Genomic DNA, 19,649 nt, shown 5'->3' with positions numbered 1-19,649 from the left:
GAAGCAGTAACCCGCAGCCCTCGCCAAGTGCTTCTCTGTTGCACTTTTGCTTCTGCCACTGCTGGTGATGAAATGCACGTGGTCTGTCTTACACTTCCCTACAATACTTGCAACAATGTTATTGCAACAATGGGCAGGCAAAGGCCATCTGTAATACAAACTCTATCAGTCAGTTGCTGAGTACTGGTTTCACCTGTTGAAAATGGGCTCTGAGGATGAGGAAGGTTCTCCATCCTGGGCCCCCAGCCCTGTGACAGGGCAAAGGGCAGCAATGGTTAAGGGAGTTAAACACATTACCCCCTTGAGCATCATTAGAAGGTTAAGTCATTTCCTATAAAAGTTACTATTGTTTATTCCATAGTACAAAAAACCTGTGATGAGAAACAAGAGAAACAAGAAGCTCATCCATGGAGAGTACTCCCTGGTCTTTCCCAGGACGCTCTTTTGGGAATCCCAGTATGGCTTTTTCTAGAAGGTTCCCCATTCTTTCCCATTAGACATTGTAAAAACCTGACTTGATGATGTAACCCTCGTGTGGTCTTCTATTCTGACTACTCCAGTCATTTCTACTGCCCGTCATAACTGCCCGATTTGGCGGTTTTGCTGTCTCCCCACCGTGTTTATCTATGTGCTGCTATGTGGTATGTGTTCCCTAGTACATGTTTAACAGTCTCACACTGAACCAAAAGCACAGCTAATACTGCAGGTCCTTCTCTGGATGGAACAGCATCCCAGAGACACTGAATGGCTTGCTCTGGGTCACCAGGAGAATGAATGAGGGGACAGACAGATTTCTAGTTGGCCATCAGGCCACTGTCTGCCCTCCTGACCACTGTGATAATCAAAACAGAATTTGTATTTTTACATATTTCTCCAATGTGCTCATTTCAAAACAAATGGGTTTTAATTATGCATACTTCAAATCTACTGAAGTGGAAATACTTTGATAAACATCAGACTCGTAAATTTTTGTGTCCCTTTCTACCACCTCCACACAAATATTTCCAAATGTCATGCTCCTTTTTAAGGCTGGCCCTCCAGCATAACTTTTCCCATAAGAATGAGTGGTGTAAATGAACTAGAGAAAGAGAAACACAAAGACTATCCATTCTAGTTTTGTTCTGAGGCTGTGATAAGACACTCTAGCCAAAAGCAACTTAAGGGTAGAAAGAATTTATTTGGCACAAACTCCCAGGTCACAGCCTGTCATTAAGGGAAGTCAGGGCAGGAACCCAAGCAGCAGCTCGAAGCAGAAATCTTGCAGAAGCACTGGCTCCTCCCTGGCTCATGCCCAGATAGCTTTTAAAAATAACCTAGGTTCGCCTGGCTAAGGAATGGTGCTGCCCACAGCAGGCTAGGGCTTCACACATCAATTAATAACCAAGATAAGCACCTCCGACCCCAGACATGCCTACAGGCCCACTGGATCTGAGAAATCCCTCAGCTGAGGCTAATTTAGAAAGTGATTATAGGCTCTGTCAAATTGATGGTTAAAGCCGTGTAGCACGCTATCCGTTAACTGTGAAAGAGCACAGGCCTTAACGCTAAAATGTGGAGTGGAACCAGGTCTCTCACTAGATATGAGCGTTACAACTTATTTATAGTATTTGCGTAAAAATAAACAGGAGAAAAGCTTAGAGTCAGCAGTCGCCACAGAATCCAGGTGTTGAGGACTTTGCTGTGAGAGGAAGTGATCTTCCCACTCCTCTCTAGTGACTGTTGCTTCACTAACAAGGTCTGAGGCAGGCATGACTCTGTGGGATGCATTCTGGATAGAGTTGTAGAGAGGCCCCCGGTATATGGGCTACAGATCAAAAACTTGGAAGAAACGTGTGCATTTCAACCATCTCAGGCCAACTTAGACAAGCACAAACAGGCTTTGCAGTCAATTCCAAATCTTTGCACGTGTTTGGGGGTATTTCTAAGGTGACAGGTGATATCCCAAAGCCATGAGTTGTGGTGTAGCCTACAGCGGTCTCCTTTGCAGGAAGTTGTTGGGTTTCATCTGAGTTTGTTCCCATAGTGGGCCCTCCCCTAACCCTTCCACCAGAGCACCTCCTCAAACCCCTTTCCTCCTATACTTGTGACAGAGCAGGGAGCCTGTGCTTCTAGAAATGTCTATTATTATTATTATTATTATTATTATTATTATTATTATTATTATTATTTAGGTTTATTTTATAGGACAGTCTTTAACCAAAATTAAGGCTGCAAAAGCAAATTAAAATTTGCCCGTCTCCTATGTGAACTCAAATGACCTTCTGGCTTCTTAAAATGAGTCTGACATTTTTCCTGGTAGTGTGTCTGAGGAGATAAGATAAATTAGAATTCCTGAGATGGTAGTGGTGGAGGGGAGGATTGCCCATAGCTTCGAGGCAAACGTCTGCTTTCTTTCTCCTGGATATTAAGAAACCATTGACAGGGGGAAAATGTCAGGGTCTGTAAAAAAGAAGGCAACGTGCCTTGTAATGTTCTACAGAAATCTGTTCAATGTAAGAAGAAATTTATCTCCGTAATGACCGTGAGTCATGAAGGCAGTCTTCCCCGCACTGTGTGCTCTTGGCTGTGGAGGTCTCTGTCTTCCAGAGTTAGTGTGAGCTGGCCCACTGTCCTATCAGAGTTCGCTGCAGCCGTTGTTAGATTGATGGAAACCTTGACCCTTCTGTGACCTTAGAGCTGGCTAGGCAGGAATGCTGGGAGTGGCAATCAGTGTCTAAGACAGTAATTTAAGCTGACAGTGGCAGGTTCTCTCCCACTTTCCAGATTCCACGGTCCACCACCGCCCGTTGGGGCTGCCTGTGGGAACAACACTGGCCGTGCTCCAAGCAGGCACCTTAAGACTCAGTGCTGAAACACGAGTGTATTTTCCTGCTGCAAGATTTCAAGTTTTTATTAGTCCTGGAGGGGCCAGGAAAACTACAGAAAGGTCTTTCCGTCTAGTAACAGCTTCAGATCGTTTGAGCCAAAACACAGAAGTCCCAAGACATTTGGGTCGTCCTCTAGACTGTTTTGATTTAGAGGGTGAATCCTGAAGGCACGATTAACATTACCTACATAAAGAGAAATTTATGGAGGTGAGATGACCCTCCCAGTCCGTCCCCAGGAAGAACAACTGATTCAGGATAGGATGAATATTGGTACTGTCACCTGTGATCAAATACTTCCACAAGTCACCATGACACAGAGTCACCAGAATTCCACTGTTGCAAGGGGGTGGAAATGCCAGAGGTCTATGGAAGTGCTCTCCTTGCTCCCAGGACCAAACATTCCAGAGCCTGATGCAGATTGTCGATCCAGAGTTGAAATAATACTGCTAATAATTTGTCTGTTTCAGGTGGAGTGGAGGCAAACTGGTCACAGGGTTTGAGTCGGCCATAGCATGCCAGCTCTGATGCTGAGGGCCTGGGCCAGGAACCCAACCTTCCTTCCTTAATTCTGTATCATGAGTGACTTGCTAGCTTTGCCGAGTCTGCAGGGACCCTACCCTCTCCACTCTGGCTTCTCTTCCACACAATGCCCAGAAGGTTAACAAAACTCTAGATACTGTTGTTATCAGTGCCCCAATTTTCACCGAGGACCCCGGCCTTCTTCCAAAATGTTCTTCCTAGTATTAAGTAGAAAATGGAAGCCTGGGTGTGTCAGAACCATTGAATGTACTGGGCTCCCCACTGTTTCCTTTTCCCCAAGACATTCAGCTAAACCACAGCTCTTAAGTTCAGTCATGTGATAAGTCCCACAGTGTGACAGAGACATTAACTAAAAGGAACTCCATCCCAGTCACCACCCAAGGAGCAGTCAGGTGGACAGGTGCGTGTGAAACGGCATTGGAGGAAAGCTTGTAGCAGCTTGTGTCACTTGTTCTGTGAATCCACGTGGTAGGTGACTGTTCCTTAATGTCGAAAAAAGATTTGATAGAACAGCCGTCTCTGGGGTTGCCATTGAAAGTTCCAAGTAAGGTAGAGCCTTGTGTAAATCCCGAAAGGTTGGAGGTGTGAAGGAGTCTTTCTGCAAGACACTCAGAAGGCTTTCATTAAAAAAAGGGGGTGGGTGGACAGACAGACAGACAGACAGACAGACAGACAGACAAGGAACCAAACAGTGTGGATATCTACCTCAGATTACACAGAAAGTTCTGCTGCTTCCTGTCCAGGTACACGGTGTTAAGGAGGCTAAGCACCTGGCTCTTAGCAAAGGGTGCTTACAATTTACATATAGGTGATTTTTATGAGAATGTAGGGTGTCAAAAAATTTCTACCTGCATATCCTAGTGTGTGTAGAGGGGAACTAGCACAAAGAAAATATTTTAAAGCAGAACTATTTTTGAAGAGTAAATTTTATTTTATTTTTTTAAATTTTTTGCTGTCCTATTATTCGTTGTTTAGGATAGACCATGGGGTTGTACCGTAAGATGTGTCTCAGACTTTATTATGGTCTTCATCTTTCCAGCTTACGTGACGATAATGTCTGTATTGTCTAAGGCCAAACCTCCCCATCTCCACATCAATGAAAACGTTTTAAGAAGAAAAACCATCCTAGCCAGCAGGTTTCTGAAGGCTGCATGGATCCCACAGGATGGCTGTTCTGGGAGGATGTTCTGGACCCTCTAGGAAGTCACAGGTATGATTGAAAGGGTTGGGGGGAAGAGAGGACTGGAGCTGAAGATTCGCCAACCAAGCCCAGGGGAGCAGAAGAATTCCGTGAGTTACCAGATGGGATAAAAAGACAAACATGTTTTAGTGACAAAAAAACAAACAAACAAACACAAAACAGAAAAACCTTCAAAGTAGTTACATCCCAACATCCTTTTGTCTAGGAAAAAGATGGCAGGGGGAAGGGGGGAGGGAGAGAGAGAGAGAGAGAGAGAGAGAGAGAGAGAGAGAGAGAGAGAGAGAGAGAGAGAGAGAGAAATGAATGAATCTGGTCTATGCAGCACCCTCTGTGCTTCCTAAGCTGCTGTGTGGGGTCTCCACTGTACCCCCACCAAATGCTGACAGGCCCAGTCAATGTGCCAAGTGCAGTTCCCAGGGGACCCCACAGAAAGAGTATGAATTTGGACAAAAATGGTGTTTCCACCGGCACCTGCTCCCCATCCCACCTCAGCGACACAGGAAGCCGTTATAGAAGACAGAGTTCTTGGTACAGCTCCAGGCACCTAGCCATCTGTCATTGTCTAGTCCGCCCCACTCAAATCACTCAAATGTTTATAAGTCAAACTTTCAAATTCCTTCTGTCTCCCATGGATTAAATGAATCATTTATCAAAATGAGATTTTTCTGGATTATATTTCCATGGTCAGCTCTGCCCGGGATTTAAAAGTCTCACTCAGGAAAAAGGCTATGCCGTGCTTGCTTGTCAGAGGGAAACCCAGGAGCAAGTTCAGTTTTCATGCTGTCTGAAGCTGTAGGTCAAGAAGCTTGTGACTTCTTTGGAGGGGACCGCCTCCTTCTTGCCTTGGTATTCAACACGTGTGATAGAGCAGATGTGTGTCAGCGCCACAAGGATCTGCTCTTGCCAAGTTCATACACCACTCTACTTCAAACATAGGTGTGCAGTGCTCTGTAGAGCACGCATCAGCATCTACTGCTTTAGGCCTTGGTTTTTAGAGAAGAGGTTCTATTTTCATTGAGCTCATCCCTCGAGCACGAGTTTGCCAGGACTTCAGCAATGGTCTGCCTCAAACCCTTCATTTTTCCTTTGGAAATGGAGGGTTCCTCTGAAGTAAAACATTCACCTGTGACAGACTGAGGTTTGCAGCAATATCTTGCAGTCTTTGGACACCTAGCTACACCTGTAAGTCACCCTGGCAATGTGTGCATGAGTTGGAAGCCAGAAACCAACATCGGTTCACTAGTTTGTCTAGACCGGCCGGCTAGAGAGCTTTAAGAACCTGCCATTCTCTACCCTGTATCCTAGGGATTTACAGGTCAGGCCAGCCGTGCCTGGATTTTGTGTGGGTTGCTGGGAATCTAGACTTGGGTCCTCATGTTTATGGCAAGTGGAAAGCATGGAATCTCATGAAGTCACCTCTCCAGCCCCATCACACTTATTTGAATAGAAGCATTTTTGTTACCATCTAATGGGAGCTGCAGGACAGCTTGTGACCGTCTGTCCGGTGAGAGGCATAACTATTTACTGTCCAGCGCTCAAACTTCAGATGTTAAAGCGAAGTGGCTATGTCAATCAGTACTCACGCTGACTGCGGTGACTCACGGGGCAGTACTGTGGCCCTGGAGGACTACAGTGGTTAGATGACCTCTTCTGTACTAGGCCAGTGGCTTCTGCCCATCTTCATCACAAAGCTCCACAGGTCATACAGAAAGATGTGGGCAAGCAAGACACACTCTTCTGTTGGATAAAAGCGTTATGCAAGGGTCTTGTGGGCAGGAGATATCAGTTCCATTTTACCTCCAAAGAAGCTGCACTGAGTTGAAATGGTCAGATGGCATAAATGAGGGAATAGAAATATTTACTGGTGTAAACCAATGTGGTCAACGTGGCTGGGAGGTGTGAATCTTTATTTTAGTGGATTCTTTAATAAGACTTTCCAAAATGTGGATGATGTTGCCACATAAAATGCAATATAAAAGTATCTTGGAAGAATCTGTTAATCTTCTTATTTTGGCTAAATGATTCCCCCAGATGGATGTGGACTCAAGACTCAGATCCAATCCTGGCTGTGCCGAGTGAAGAAATGGAAATAAGTTTGAAAGGTGGGGACTCAGAGTGAAAACTTTCTTCCTCTTCGCTTTCCAACTTAGGCTCCTCTCAGACGAGTTAGGCAGCGCTCAGATCCCTCAGTGGGAGAGGAGGATTTCCAAGCAGAAAATTTCATTTTCAGCGCCAAGGGCCTCTTGTCTCTAGGACAACATTTTGTTCCTTTCTTGCATACTCTCACCTCTCTCTATGCCTTTGCTTGACTATTTGCTGACCAGCCATTTCATTCGTATTTCTCCATTGCGACAGACACGCTAAAGTCTGAGGGTTTTTCTGCACGGGGTTTTGTGTTCAAGTGAACTAAGGTCAAATCCTGTGTTCTGTAAAAGTTGTCAACGTATTTCCAAATAAGGACTTGGAAGAAGATGAAAGCGAGGAGAACACAGTCAGCTTATCACTCTTGGGCACACGGTTTCCATCACAGGCAAATCCTCCTTCTGGATCACTTTCTTTCCCCCGAGTTCAATTTCACTTCAGCCAGTGTCTTCTTGTTTTCATTTATCCAAATGTTTTTCCTATATAGAGCTGAGATAATCTCTTAAGCATAGATGCATATACACTCAAGGTGCTCAGTCCCTGGCTGCTTTACTCCAGAGGTGGATTCTTGGTGGATCCTCTGGGACACGCAGTGCAAATAGAGCTCAGAGTAGCATTACACACACACACACACACACACACACACACACACACACACACACACACACACGGCTTTGCCGGGTAAACAGAGGAGGCAGGGGAAGACTTTAGCCTCAGAGTCAGCCTTATTCCACTCACAAGAGGATCAAATGGAGACAAACTCCATCCATGCAAACTTGGCTCTTGACTTCTGGACAATGGCTTTCTCTCTTGCCCTTTGAGCAGCAACAACTTGTAACATAAGAGATTAACACAAGGCAATAGCAGCCCCCAAGAAGAGCATCGGACAGAAAGACCCTCAAACAAATTATCGCCTTTGAGTCTCATGACTTACAACATCAATTTAGAACATAAATCCTTTGGCTAGAGAGAGAACTCAGCAGTTAAGTGCATGCTTTGCTCTTGCAGAGGACCCAAGTTTGACTCCCAGCAGCCATGTTGGGTGGCTCACAACAACCGGTAGCTACAGCTCCAGAGGATCTCCCATCCTCTTCTGGACTCTGCGGGCAACGGTACTTATATGCCCCATACCCCAGATAGATACACACTCATCTACACAATTAAAAATAAAAACAAATATCTAAAGCACATAGCCAAAGGTAAAGAGAAAGGGGAGACCTGGGAGATGTTTACATTTCAGAAGCTCAAAGACCGCATGTTTGGAATCCTTGGTTATGCGGAGAGGATGCATCCCCATCTTTAGTCCTCTTCAATGTGTGATCTTCTAACAGACAGGCATGTTTTAAGGACCAGCATTGAAGATTTGGCAGAAGAGTCCAATGAATGGAGTGGAGGAGCCTACAGCCAACAGTATTTGCTCATGCTATGGGGAAGATGCAGAGTGTGTGTGTAGCTCACCCATTAAACTTTGAGTTTCATCAGCCTGCCTCAGAGCTGACACTCACTGATGGCCGATTAGGAACACGGAGCACACTCAGTGCTTGGTGTGTCCCTGCAGTTGGTGTGCAACACCCTTATACCCTCATATCTCATGAGTGTTTGTTGCCCCTGGTGCCAATCACGGTTCTCCATGGGAACACAAGTAATGGTCGAGAGAGACAAGGATGTGGGAGACTTACTGAGGGAATTGGAACTCACGACTAGAGGAGCCAAGCATTCTCATGCTATACTACCTTGAAGCTAGAGGCCACAGAGTGTTGACAGGGCTTGGTCCAAGACTGAAGGCCTCAGAGCTAATGAAATCAATCAATGGTGCCATGTTCATACGTAGGTTCCCGGCCTGAGAACCTGGGAAGACAAGATTCTGGTATAAATTCTGGAGTCCAAAGCCTAAACAGTCCGAAGTCCTGGTTTCCAAGAGCACAAGAAAAGGGCTGTTGCTCTCAGAAAGACAAGGGTAAGTTCTTTTAATATATTTCTTCTTGAGACAGGGTCATGTGTGTTCTAGGCTGGCCTAGAACTTGCTAAGTAACCAAGGATGACCTTGAGCTACAGTTCCTCCTTCTCCTACCTCCAAAGAGCTAGGAATAAAGGAGTGCAGGACCACAGCTGTGTAGTGCTGGAGAGCAAACCCATTAGGCAAGTGCTCCACCCACAGAGTCACACCTCGAGCTCCTTTCCTCTGCTCTTGGCGTCTTTTTGTTTCCCGGTATGAGTGGGACAAAATTTTAAATTTCAAAATTGTGTGTGAGGAGAGGGCTGTTGTATTATGTTGTAATTATGTACTTGTTGCCATGCGTGCATGTGTGTGTGTGTGTGTGTGTGTGTGTGTGCATGCATGTGTGCATGTAGATGCACATGGATGGATACATATGGGTATGGAGACTGGATATTGACTTTAAGTGTCTTGCCTCGATCACTTCCCTCTTCATTCTTTGAGACATTGAGCTTGAAGGTCATCAATTCAGCTAGGCTGGCTGGCCAAGAGCTTTAAAACCGTGCCTGCCTGCATCTGCACCTCCCATCCGCAGTGTGGGCATTCAAGGAGCAAGTGTCCCTCTCAATTTTATGTGGGTTCTAGGGATCTGAATTCAGACCCCCCCCCCATGGTTGCCCATCTGACACTTGGCCAAATGAGCTCTATCCCCCAGTCCAGTGAAGTTACTGTACCCTCTATTACATTCATTCATTCATTCATTAGTCATTCATTCATTTATTTTTCAGTGAGTGAGTCATGGCTCATGTGTGGAAGTCAGAGGACAGCTCAGAGCAGCCAGCTCTCTCCTTCGATCACGCAGCCTCTGGAGATCAAACCCAGCCCACCAGGCTTGGTGGCACATGCCTTCAACTGTTGAGTCATCTTGCTGGCTCCAATAAAGGTTGATTTTTTTTTAAGTCAGTAGGCAGACAACATATAAATCAAATTGGATACCAAGTCAAACCAATATCCACAAAATGCCATGTCAGGATGGCATGTTATTCATTTTAGGAAACACCAAGAATTTTAGCGATATTGACTGAATTGAAATAAAAAGTCTCCTGAACCCTGTAAGAACTTACCATCTCTCCGGCATCATTTCCTAAACGTACCACACTTACGTTCTGTGTCATGGCCATGACAAAGACTCCCTTGTCACCCACTGTCCTTAATCTTCCTCCCTTAGAATGCTTTTAGCTGAGGACCTCTGAAGTCAGCCTTCTCTGTGTTTTGTTTTTAAGTGTTATTTCTTCAAAGGAGCCCAGTGCCAGGAACGGGTCACCTCTGTTGGAGCTGTTGGCCAGTGAAATCCCACAAGTCTGCCTTCAAACAAAAGACCAAGAAGCTATGTGTTGGGTTACCCTCAAGAACTTGACAATACGATCTGATTACTGAAGACTCCACATAAGACCAATGAGAAATCAAGCTGATACCCACAGAGTCCATCCCTACCTAAGGAGCTCTTGACAACTGATAACTTCTTGGGGGCGGGGAGGGTGGGGAGTTGGTTGACTTGCAATCATGCTCTGTTGGGTGCCCTGAACCCAAGTGCACATGGGCAGAACACTGCATTTGCTTTTTTTGTTTTTTTTTTTTTAAGACATAAAGTTGGGTGCTTAGGGAACAGGGTAGATATGGTAGGAGCTGGGAGTAGATATCAATATGATAAAAATATCCTACAAAATTCTCAAAGAACTAATAAAAACTGGGGGCGGGGAAGAAAGGTCTTCTAGACACTCCCCAGTTGTCAGCTTCCTATCCACCTCCTCATATCACCTGGCTGTTTGCTTTGCCCCATTTGTAACTAAGCTCTATCTTTCCTGTGTGTAGACTGACATCTCTGCACACATGCAAGATCTTTTACCCTGTAGGTGTCCAGTTCATCCTGCTACATGGGTGAGGAAGTACAGAGATGAACCCAAGTCTCTGGAACAGGCACCCTGTCTCTCACTGGGCTCGACACCTGGTTTTCTGCTGCAACTCATCCCACCCAAACCAGCCGCACTTCCCAGCCACACAAAGCACCACCCCACACTGAGGACAGCAGAGGGAGTCATGCAGATAGTGAGGAGGCAGCTTTTCCTCCTTATCCAATCGGGAAAAAAAAAAATCCTCAAGAGTGACCTCAACGCCTGCTACAAATTAGTTGCCAAAAAAATATTTGCTTAACTCTTGAACTGTGTGCTTGGGAAATAAAAGGGAATTTATTCTTGCTTTGTAACCAGACCCTTGAGAAATACCCGCTGTACTTCCCCAGCTCCCTTGAGAATTACCTGGACACCCTATGCCCTGCCCTTTCTTATCCCTTCTATTAAATGAGATATTTGTGTTTTAAATGAAGACCATTGTTGGCCCATCATCGGTGGGAAAGCATCACTGTGCACACATTCCTCCTGTAATAAAAAAAAATAAATCCCTTAAGCCTATAATTTGCTCCTGTGGGTTTTGAATTTTTGAGGTCCAAGAATGCGTCTGCCATCAGGGAGGTGGATGCTGGGGCTGGATGGCTCTGCAGCTGTGTGTATGCCCATTGTTCGTGGTGGAAGAATGGTTAGGAGGGGCTCGGTGTTCTGTTCCCATAATAAGCCCTATGTTTCTAAACACAGGTGCCTTTGGATGCAGACACCTGTGTCATTAAATGGGGACAGATTACAATAGCAGCTCAGAAATGGGACCCTTGGATATGCGGGGTGCCATTAATGCGAGAGCTCTTATCAACCATCGCTATTATTTCTTTGATGACACTGTGGTACAGAAATGGTGGTGACTTACCAAATTATCTATCACCGTGCTTTCAACACGCTGCCTTGTACTGTGGAGTAGGGGAGGGAGCCATGCTAGAATCCACCCCATTGTCGTCACTGAAAAGAGCTGTCAGACGGCCTTGCTCCTTCCTGCTATCACCACCATCTGCTTCTTCCTTCATCTCTGTGTCTGTCTCTGCTGTTTGATGTACAGGAATGAAAGAGTTCATGAGAAATGCTTGCTCACTGGGGGCTTTGATGAAGAGTCCTGGGAAATTGTCAAAAATGCACAGGGAGGAAAAAGGAAGGCTATCAGGTGAACCGTGGCTATTCTCTGGCGGCTCGCCCCTGGATTCCCGTAACTCAGACACGGGGTCTCAGGACACCACAAGCAGGGAGTGGTATTCTTGATCCGTGGGAACGTACCCTTCTGCATTTACTTTAGTAGCTATCCACTCTGGTTCTAAATTAGTGTGTGCTAAGGCATAGCGTAACAAGAGTAAACGTCAATATTGATCAACAAAGTTCATTTCCACTTGTACTCTTAAGCATTTTATGGAGATACAAGGGGCTCGCAGAAGCTTGTTCCTATTTCATGCATGCAACTTTATAAGCATCGAAATGAGTACACCTGTGGAAACATCACCACCACATATATGTTAAGCCTGAAAACATTGGTTCCTTCCCTCCCTCTTTATCTCTTTGGACATCCTCACTCCACGGTGGACCACAGCTTGGAGCTGTGTCTCTGGCCCAAGGGCTTATGCCAAGTGGATGGCTGAAATAGTATTGCTGCCACTCCTAGGTCAGAGGTTCTCAACTTCCCTGGTGCTCTGACCCTTTAGTACAGTTTCTCACATTGTGGTGACCCACAACCACAACATTCCTTTTGTTTCGACCTCATAACTGTAATTTTGCTACTGTCACGAATCATAATGTAAATCTCTCTTTTCCAATAGCCTTAGGCAACCCTGTGAAGGGACGTTTGACCCTCAAAGGGGTTGTGACCCGCAGGTTGAGAATCACTGCTCTAGAGCCAGGTCTGCAAAAGCATCCCACACAACCCTATGCCCCCAATTTCTCTGACACTGGGCTCTTATCTCCTCAGTACTGTGAGTTCACTTTGCTCAGGATCCAAGGATCCTGAGAGATAGTGTTCTCTTGTTACAGAAGAAAACTTAGGAAAACGAGAAGCTAAAGGTGACCTATACATCTTGAGAAATATCCATGCTCTGCTGCAGAATGTTGAAGTGTGTTCATGACCCACAATGACCTTCACATGTCATTACTTCCTGAGATTGCAGAGATCTCTTGTAGAAGCCTAGCCCCTTGAGGGTAAGAGCTGGAAGAGTATCCTCTGTCACACCGATGCTCTTGACATTCATGTGGCTGTGTCTCCTCTGAGAGGCACCACAGTCCCATTTCCCTTCCCCCACTCCTCTTTCTCCACGTTTTGAGAGTTGCTCCTTTTGGCTCCTACCCAGGGAACAATTGCTTCCTGTGGAGAGTCTTGTGGGCCCAGAGTTCATGGGAGCCTTCCATACAATAAGTGCTCTTCCCAGAAGTAGCATTTGTCCTGGGAGACCTGAGGAACGTCACATTTTAAAATCAGTGTCCCCGTTTGCTACAGCAATATGACTAACTTGTTGAAAGTAGAGATAGCATCTTCTTGCCTTTGGGAGCAAGATAAAACCTCTCAGGCTGCACTGAATTGTGAGCCCTGGGGCTCTGGCCTCTCTAAGTTTCAAATAAGGGAGAATTTCCAGATCCAGGCACAGAGGGCTCTTTCTCTTCAGATTTGCTCTGTGTGCCTCTGTGTGTAGAAATTCTACACGACCTCGAGGAGACTGGGGATGAGCCAGCCACTGTGATTGACGGAGAGCAGAGCAAGGCAGACGGACCATCCGTGCTTACAATAGAGACAATTAACATGCAGGATTGCCACCCCAAATCTCACCCTCGTCTCAAGGAGAGTGCTGTAGACCTGCTGTAGATGGAGCAGTTCTTGAATCCTCTCAACACATATGATAAGAGGTAGACGGAAACCCCTTTAAGCCCGGAATTACTTGAGTCTAATTTTTACTGTTTTCTTTTGTCTTAGAAAGGATCTCCTTATATTGGCCAGGCTGATCTCAAATTCATTATGTATCCTGGCCTTGAACTCTCAGTGGTCCTCCTGCCTCAGCCTCCACACGCTCTGGGACGGCAGACATGTGCCACCATGCCTAGCTCCCCATTTGACTTTAAACTGAGAGAGGTTTGTGGGGAGAAAGCTTACGGATCTATCACCAAACAATTACCAGGTCTTTGCTGTATTTTTGTCCTTCTCCCTACCCGGGAACAAAGCTCGTTAGGTCAAACATTTTACATATTAACCTTTCATGTCATATTAGGGAGATATACGCATTTATTCATGTGTATATCCAAATATTTAAATTAAATGCCCCAGACTCCCACATGCTTTTGAAACTGGCATTGTTAACATTGTTAAGTGGGGAACTGAGATACATTGTAATACAGACGTTAGACATCAGGTTGGGAAAAGTATTTCCCCTGTGGTTATGCAGTTGGATAGTGACCAAAGGTCTCCACAAAGTGGTTTCAGAGTTTCCCACTGTTCTGAAATATGAAGTCCCACAAAGATAAGCATAAAAATAGATACTTGTTTTCAGCCTAAAATATGTCCTCCCTGTCACTTCTGACTGCAATGGAGTCTCTGCTATCTGTCTCCCTCTGCTTCCCCAATGCTCTTTGTAGAGATGCGCCGACAGCTGAGTTGTAACTGTTTGTAAATTGTTACTATTTTAACATTCACAAACTCCATGTCCTTTCTCCTGCTATTCCATGGGTTAAAAATATATTTCTGAGCATAAACTTTTATTCAAAGATGATGAAAAATTGCACACAGAGTATCACCCAAACCTTCATCTCGGTCACTAAATATAAGGCCACATGAAACCCTTTACTGCCATGATCTCGTCTGCCAGGAGCACACTCTCCCTGATCTGTGAAGAACAGAGATGATGGGGGAGAAAAAGAGGAGAGAAAATGAGAAACTGATGGAATTTCAAAGTTGAGAGATGTAAGTCTCTTCATCTAAGCGTTGCATGTTTTACATGTACAGCAGAGCTGACTGTTGACATAGTACTGGTGCCACTCAAGAACAGGGACCTGTCCTTATAAGGTGTTGTTAGGCAACTTGTTTCTTTTTCAATAATAATTATCTTTTATGCCAATTTAAGAAATATTTTATTTGCTTTTATTTCATGTCTATGAGTGTTTGCTACATGTATGTGTATACATGTGCGCATGTGTGGTACCCACAGAGGCCAGAAGAGGGCACTGAACTGGAGTTAGAGTGTTTTGAGTCACCCTGTGGGTGCTGTGCAGTGAACCGAGGTCTTCTGCAAATACAGCGGGTTCCTGCCTGCTGAGTCACCTCTCCAGACCCTGAATTCTTACATTTTCCTACACATGTGCAATGTTTGTGAATGAATCTACCCTGTGCCTATGGTGCCCACTGATACAATGGCAGTGTGACTGTTTTGGTAGGAGTAACTACCTGCTGTTTTTACACATAAGCATTCTTTTTTAAATACAATAATTTACTGATTCTTTGAGAATTCCATACAGTGTGTTTTTATTGCATCCGGAAGACACTGTTTGCCCAGGTCTCCTGAGACCTCTGACTTTTGCTATCTTTCGGCCCCTCCCTCTTCTGCAGTGTGAACCTGAGAACCTAGGCTCGATGGGACCCCAAGATATTTACATTTAACCGATGGTTTGGGGGGGACAGCTTCTTGTCCTGGGGCCAGGTTGACCTTGACCCTCCTGCCTCTGATTTTTGCTGGGATCCTAAGTGTGAGCCACCGTGCCTGGTAGGACCTCTGGTTCTTTGAGGGTGACCGTCATGTCACCTGGCATTGCACAGTTTCCTATTATGAGGTAATTGTCAGTCAGTCTGCCTTCCCGTCTGCCTGTCTGCCCCAGGGACATGTAAGCTGCATGTGAACAGATAGGTTGTTCTCCTCTCAGCACTATCCCTGCATCTTGGATGAGTCCTGACACAACATAATGAACGCATACAAGAAAGACCCACTGACAGGACTCAGCCAGCTTCAATGACCCTCAGCTCTTCAGAGGCCACAACACCATGATCTGTGCGCCCTTCGCCTCCTGCTCTAGCTCTAAACAGAGTCTCCTCACTGTTGCAGTAAAAATTAAAAAAGGTATGTTTTCTGTCAGTTCCTGCAAGAGGGATCTGCTTACTCCAGCTATACTCGGTCCGCAAGCCACCATCTCCTGGATGTCTCCCTTTTAGCTGCCTTCTCCAAGCGGTCACCTAGGCTGTAGTTACCATGCCCAGCATACACACGCGTGCACACACACACACACACACTTATCTCGTTCTGCAGGCCCTTGTGCATTCTCACTCCACTCAAGCAACAGAACCCGATCCACATTCTCCAACTGCGTCTCAGCCATTTCTTTCACACACTATTCTCAGTCTACACCCCACTGCTGTGGTTGACTGCAGCACAGAGACTGATGTTCCTGCTCCCCTCCCCTGACCTTCCTGCTTCTTGTTCAATCAAGTGTGACTCAAGGACAGGGACACATTCTGAAAACTGCCATTAGGTGGCCTCACCATCCTGTGAGCACACCTAGAGGGTAAGTAAGATGCTCCCATGACTGGTACACATATGAAGGCATGATACACCGTATACGTGGTGTTTCCTATTGCTCCCAAGGGTGCAGAACAACACAGTAAAACCAGATCAAACCTAAGAGAGGATGATAAGTTAGGAGATATTAGGAGCAAGGTGCTGCTGACGTTCGGTCTTTTGCTTATATTGTAATACTAAATACTGCCTGGTTGGGGATGAGAGTCTGTACCACACCCAAGCGACACTATGTTCCTCCAAGTTATCCCTGATCGGTAAATAGAGATGCCTACAGCCTATAGCTGGGCAGAACCGAGATAGGCAGAGTTTAGGGTTCCCAGAGATCTGAGGAGAACCACAGCCAGAGGGAGATGAGGAGAAAGGGAGAGCGAACATGACACAGGGAAAGAATCTTTACATCATGGCCATGAGAGCCGGCAAACTGGAGTTAAGAGCAGACCCGATGGAACCTAGAAAGTAATATCTCAGGGCCATCAATAGAAAAGTAGATTTTAATAGCACAGAGGGTAGATTATCTGCTCAGCTTTCATGTCAATAAAGGCTTATTATAAACTAAAGGTCGTGTGTGTGTGTGTGTGTGTGTGTGTGTGTGTGTGTGTGTGTGATTTATCTGGGAATTAAGTAACCAAAGGCAGGGTAGAAGCCTCTGATTGAGATTAAATATTTTCTACAACAAGGTGCTAGGGCTGCTGCCAGCAGGACCCAGATGTAGCGTTCACCGGTAACTCTTCACATGTAGGATAAACTCTGAAATGCCCAGAGAAGCGTAGAATCATGGGGTGAATGCGCGACCAGGGGCATGGTCGCTCGTCAGTAAACATTACATACCGTGTTGTATTTCTGTTTAGGATGGCAAGGTTGCAGGTTCGTCTCCCCATTGTTACCGTAAGCATGGGAGTCGCTTTCGGTAATTTACATAGCTGAGTTCTGCTGAGACATTAGTCTGGTAAACTTACGTGGACAGCTGACAGTTTTAAATCTAAACTCTGTGAAGAAACGTATAAGGTGGGGAGTGTTCCTTCCATGAACTTGCCAAAAAAGCTGGCCAGTAAAACTTTATGGGCTCTTTGGCCTTTTAGAGTGATCCTGATTTCTGCTGCGACTCCTGGGGTTGAATAAAACAGTTTACTTTTAATCATCTTTTAAGCCATGGTATTTGCATGTAAGAGTATAAATGTACCCTCAAGTCTGGCTTCTGCTGCTTTCAACCAGACTGCCTGTTCAGTCACAGTACTGCTGGGGTTGTCTTTCTCTGACTCCTGCAGCAGAGAATAACGCTCCTTCCAAATGTCCAAATCTTCATCCCCCAGGAACGGAGTGTGAATTTATATGGCTTTGTACGACTCCAGCACACACTACAGCCAATTAGCTTATGAAGAGAAAAGGTTTGATAGGCTCACAGTATTGAAGGTTTCAGTCCACCATCACCAGGCCTCAATGTTTTGGGCCAGTTTCTCATAGCCGAGAAACTAAAGGGGTGGGAGAAGGAACAGGGTGTAGGTTACTCAAAACTCAGTAAAACCCTACTAGTTTACAAATTAATTAAAAAAAATCATAGGAGTTGGAACAGAGATGCGTTCTCGAGGACAGTGCTGTCCCTAGAACACATAGGTAATCAGATGAAAAATCTCGGTGCCTGGTACGGGACACTTCCCTAGGAGTTATTGATCTGAGGCTCTCAGAGGCACCCAAAGAAATATGGGCCATGGCTGTCGCTCTTGGTGGCCCACTATAACTAGATGGTAAGAGCTCGTTGAAGAAGATACCTCACATTTGGTTGTAAAACAGAGAAGCCAATCTTGAATTAATCCAGAACCTCTGTTCCTGCCAACCAGCTTCCTGCTGGCTAGCATTCATAGCATTAGAAGGGGTTGTGTAGGCTGAGGGCAGGGCAGGCGGAACCAGTGGTCTTATACACTACTAGACCCTGTGCCTACCACTCTCTTGATCAGATCTGAGGCTTGCTCCATGGGAGGGAATTCATGCCCAGTACAGTAAACGGGATCAGAACCCATAGTGAGGAAAACCAGAGGTCCCAGGGGAGGACACGTTGATGGTCTTCTTTCTAAGTGTTCACGTTGTCAAACTGTCTTCTAAATGTTTATGTCTGTAGATGTGTACTGCTCCCATCCTTGCTCAGAGAAGCCTCTTATTGCCAGAGGTACGGTTTAACGCAAAGACTCAGCTCAAAGCGCTGAGAACACGTGACTGAGTGCCCCGTCACAGATGGACCAGCTGTATCAACACGCATGGCGCATGCGTGCACAGGCGTTTTAGCCATACTCGAACTAGTCGAGCTTTGCCACTTCTTGGCAAGACTCGCGGTTTCCCAATAACCCTTACCTTCCTGGCTCAGTTTGGACCACACCTTTCCTCGGTGCCGCTCTTGAGAGCACACGGCTGCGGTGCAGTTCACGACTCCTCTTCACCAAGCCGCAATCTGCAAAATGGAGTCCAGCTCCGAAGAGCCGCAGCCTCCGCTGAGTCAGACTCTTTCCTTAGAGATGCTTGTGAAAGATTCCCAACAGCAACCACCCACCCTGTATCATCCAAGAAAACGGATATTCTCCTCCCATTTCCCATCACCACTCAGTCTCAGCATCTGGGCAGTCATTTCAAAGGGACACATTTCCATTTCAGATCCCTGCGTTTAATCTAATTGTACCAGAGTCTGGGTCGGGCGAATTCTCTTTGACTTCCTTCGATTTTCTCCCCATTGAGACAGGTTAAAACCTACTGTGCACGGTTTCCCCTTCTCTATCTGCTGATTTGGAACACGCTGGCTAAAGAGGCTGGACTGGAAGTATCTCATGGCCACAGCAAGCCCTCCAATTGCACAGGATGCAGGCAACAGATATGAAACCAGTGAAGAGACAATCAAATCATCCCCAGGAATGTGCTTCTCAGAGCACAGAATAGATCTTTCAGGAATGAGCATTACCCCAACTTAAACACACTCACATACTCACACATGTACACACATATACACACACACACAAACACACACATATACACACATACAAGCACACACACATACACAAACACACACAAACACACACAAACACACACACACACATACACACACACACACAAACACACCCATACACACACAAACACACACATATACACACATACAAGCACACACACATACACACACAAACACAAACACACACACATACACACATAAACACACATACACAAACACACCCATACACACACACAAACACACACATATATACACACATACAAGCACACACACATACACACACAAACACAAACACACACAAACACACACACATACACACATAAACACACACACACAAACACACCCATACACACACACAAACACACACATATACACACATACAAGCACACACACATACACAAACACACACAAACACACACACATACACACATAAACACACACACAAACACACCCATACACACACACAAACACACACATATACACACATACAAGCACACACACATACA

The 19,649-nt window shown here is 45.6% G+C and overlaps 1 long non-coding RNA gene across 2 annotated transcripts in view; it reads left to right on the top strand.

The window, feature by feature from the left end:
• Positions 1-11,154, top strand: part of LOC103694025 (uncharacterized) — a 41,368-nt gene extending 30,214 nt beyond the window's left edge. Inside the window, exons 2-5 of one of the 2 annotated variants that reach the window (XR_015641017.1) lie at positions 4,447-4,617; positions 6,640-6,710; positions 8,582-8,707; positions 9,475-11,154. This is a non-coding gene — a long non-coding RNA (uncharacterized LOC103694025). The remainder of the gene's footprint in view (positions 1-4,446; positions 4,618-6,639; positions 6,711-8,581; positions 8,708-9,474) is intronic. The other variant, XR_015641018.1, reaches the window with a different exon arrangement.
• Positions 11,155-19,649: the final 8,495 nt, after the last annotated feature.

Source organism: Rattus norvegicus, chromosome 17, assembly GCF_021556685.1.
Source record: "Rattus norvegicus strain SHRSP/BbbUtx chromosome 17, alternate assembly SHRSP_T2T, whole genome shotgun sequence".
NCBI classification, from domain to species: Eukaryota; Metazoa; Chordata; class Mammalia; order Rodentia; family Muridae; genus Rattus; species Rattus norvegicus.
The sequence above is the reverse complement of the archived record's forward strand: the minus strand, read 5'-3'. Positions and strand labels throughout refer to the sequence as shown.